Source organism: Stenella coeruleoalba, assembly GCF_951394435.1.
Source record: "Stenella coeruleoalba genome assembly, chromosome: 18".
Lineage (NCBI taxonomy): Eukaryota > Metazoa > Chordata > Mammalia > Artiodactyla > Delphinidae > Stenella > Stenella coeruleoalba.
Window position 1 is genome coordinate 35,816,705 of NC_137164.1, and position 3,680 is coordinate 35,820,384.

The 3,680-nt window shown below is 35.4% G+C and overlaps 1 pseudogene across 1 annotated transcript; it reads left to right on the plus strand.

Annotated features, from left to right (window-relative positions):
* The first annotated feature begins 723 nt into the window (after positions 1-723).
* LOC307176806 (DNA endonuclease RBBP8-like) lies at positions 724-3,439 on the plus strand (annotated as a pseudogene). Its single transcript has one exon. The product of its transcript is annotated as a DNA endonuclease RBBP8-like (transcript).
* The last annotated feature ends 241 nt before the right edge of the window (positions 3,440-3,680 follow it).

Consider the following 3,680-nt stretch of genomic DNA (forward strand, 5'->3'; position numbering starts at 1 on the left):
ACAGAAAGACACAGAATCTTCATTAAAAATTGGCTGCAAATTTGTACTCACAAGCTTATTTACTCTGCTTTTCCTCATTATGTTTCTTCCACTCTTCCAATCTTACCTGCCATATACTGAAGATGAGTCTGTTATGCTGAAAGGGAAGGGAAAGTGCAAATTATTTTATATGTAATATATATATATATATAAAAATATATGATATATTGTATTATATATATATATATATTTATATATATTATTTTGGAGGAAAAAGCTTTTCATTAATGATATAAGTCATTAAAATGAGGAGATAAAACCAAAAGCAAAACAGGCTTTAGTATTGCCAATATCCTCTAAGGCATATTTATTGTATGAGAATAAAATCTCGGATTGACTGTGGTGTTCTTTTTAAGTTAATGCTTATCAGCAATCAGTTTAGGACCCTCCCCTAGCCCTGAAAAGCCCGGGCTGGGCTGTTCTGAGGGGGAGACTTGACCACTGGCAGTTTGGCCGATTAGTGATGGAACTAGGAGGAAAGCAAATGGCAAACAAGGAGAAAAGCAAACGGCCTTCTCTGCTCAGCCTCAGAGTGTGCCTGCTTCTGTGCTGGGGCTTTTAAGAATCTCGAGGCAATCTTCCAAGCTGCATTTAAACTGGCCAAAGACAACTTCAGATGTATATAATGTAACAGAAAAGGGCAGAAAACATTAAGCAGTAGAAGTGTGGAGCATATTAAGCAAAATGACTGTCTCAGGAAGCAGTTGTGGAAACCCAGATGTATCTAATGACTTTAAGGATCTTTGGACAAAACTAAAGGAGTATCATGATAAAGAAGTACAAGATTTACAAGTAAAAGTAACCAAACTGAAAAAGGAATTAATTTTAGATGCACAAAGACTAGAAGAATTCTTCACCAAAAATCAACAGCTGAGAGAGCAACAGAAAGTTCTTCATGAAACCATTAAAGTTTTAGAATATCAATTAAGAGCAGGATTATGTGATTGCTGTGCAATAACTGAAGAACATAAGCAGAAGAAACAACAAGAGTTTGAAAATATTCGACAGCAGAATCTTAAAGTTATCACAGAGCTTATGAATGAAAAGAATACCTACAGGAAGAAAATAAAATGTTTTCTGAATAGCTGCAGCAGAAAATTGAGAATGATCAACCACATCAAGCAACTGATCTTAAATCTGAAGAAGGTATTATTCCAGATTCACCAATAACAACGTTTTCATTTTCTGGTGCTAACTGGCTACAAAGAAAGGAAAACCTCGGTGTCCAACACGTAGAACAAACACATACTAAACTGGAGCATTCTGCGTGTGCACATGAATTGAAAAAAGTATCAAAGTCTTCAACTCATCCACAACATAAACCTAATGAAAGTGAAATTCTAGTGACCAACACTTGTGATCAGAGTCGAGCTCCAATGGCTAAATCATATGGAAAAATCAGTTATTCTCCTGATAATTTAGCTACAGTTATTTCTGAAATACTTGGACTTAGTGTTCAAGATGAATCTGAATCTTGAGGCCCTAAGAACCCTCTTGGTGATGAGCTCTACCACTGCCTGGAATGATATCACCAAAAAAAAAAAAAAAAAAAAAAAAAAAAAAGACATTTTGAGGAATCTAGAAGAAATGGTGAAGATAGTTTAACATTTTCAGATTCTAATTCAAAGACTCCTCCTCAAGAAGAATTGACCACTCAGGTATCATCTCCTGTACTTGGAGCTACCTCTAATGTAAAAAGTAGTTTAGGTTTGAATATAAGTTTTTTTTTTCCCTTTCTCTTTTAGAGACTGGAGAAAAAAAACAAAAACAAAAGAAAACAAAACAAAAATCTGAAAACAGTGCCTTTCAGCAACACTTCTAATTATAAATTAGAGAAACCTAGATCAAAATCTGAAGATGGTGCTCTTTTCACACATCATAATCTTGGAGCTGAAGTAAACAAGATCACTAACCAGTCATCTTCTAATAAGCAGATGCTTATAAATAGAAATACAAGTGAACCCCTAAGTGAACAGGATAGTATTGATCACACTAAAGATACTGCTACTGATAAAGATAAGCATGTAGTACCCCTGAAATCATTGGGAGGCAGAGCTAAAAGGAAGAAAATTGGGGAAGAAAGTGAAGATGAAATAAGCTGCCCCCAAACCTCCTTTGATAAAGAAAATGCTTTTCTTTTTGCAATGGATAATTGTTCTTCCATGAATGGAGACTATGTGATGGATAAACCTCTGGATCTGTCTAATCGATTTTCAGCTATTCAGTGTCAAGAGAAAAGCCAAGGAAGTGAGAACTCTAAACTCAAATTTAGGCAAGTGACTCTCTATGAAGTTTTGAAGCCTGTTCCAAAGGGCTCTTTCTCAAGCTGTAAGGCCTTGAGTAGGAGCTGTGGGTTAAACCAAAAGAGCCCTGTTTACAGGAGTCTCTTTTCCAGTCCTTGAGTAAATCTCCAGATAATAAAACACTGTTACAAATAAAGGAAGAAAATCCTATCTTTAGAATCCTTCTGCATCCACGTGAAAGTTTAGAGACAGAGAATCTTTTTGATGACATGAAGGCTGCTGGTTCTCATGAGCCTATAAAAATAAAAACCAGGTCAATCCTTGAAGCATGTGAATTTGAACCAGTTCTTCTGTTAAATCCATGTAGAATTGCTAAAATAAAGTCTCCACAAACAACCAAGATGTATTCTTTGAAAATATCCAGTGGAGTATAGATCCAAGAGCAGACCTTTCTCAGTATAAAATGGATATTACTGTAGCAGATATAAAGAATGGAAGTCAGTCAGGATTAGCTGGAGGAGAGACAGTGGACATGGACTGTACACTGGTTAGTGAAACTATGTTTTTAAAACTGAAGAAGCAGAGCAGAAGGGAGAAAAAAGTCCAAATGGAGAAAGAAAAATGGATGATAGCTTGCAAGATATGTTTGATCGGACTACACATGAAAAATATGAATCCTGTTTGGTGGATAGCTTCCCCCAAGTAGCAGATGAAGAGAAGGTGTTGTCAGCTACTACAAAAAAATCAAACACTTGTAGTGATAAACAAGATAAAGTCAAACAGAAAGCATTTGTTGAGTCATATTTTAAAGATGATGAAAGAGAAACTAGCTTACAAAATTTTCCTCATATTGAGGTGGATCGGAAAAAAGAAGAGAGAAGAAAATTGCTTGGACACACATGTAAAGAATGTGAAATTTTATTATGCAGATTCTCCAGCGGAAGAAAGAGGAAAGAAGTTGGCTTCCTGCTGGACCCCGATTTTGCTACATTCCACCCAACACACAGGAGAATTTCTGGGAAGTTGGTTTTCCTTCCGCTCAGACTTGCATGGAAAGAGGTTACATTAAAGAAGATCTTGAATTTTGTCCTCACCCCAAAAGATGGCAGCCTTACAGCGCAATATTTTCTCCCAAAGGCAAAGAGCAAAAGACATAAATGTTGAAGCAAAAAGAGAAGAGAGGACAATTTTCTTTTTAGTTATTTATAGTTAAGGTTAGTATTAAAAATTGATTTTTTCGATCTTCTGTAAACTGATTTACAAATCATTTTTCTATTGAAAATGTTTTTAAATGGCATTTACCTATCACACAGATGACTACTTAAAAATGTGGATAAGTTTATGTTGTATTTTCTTGCTTTTGTATCTTTAAAATAATAAGGTGCTTTCATTTGCACT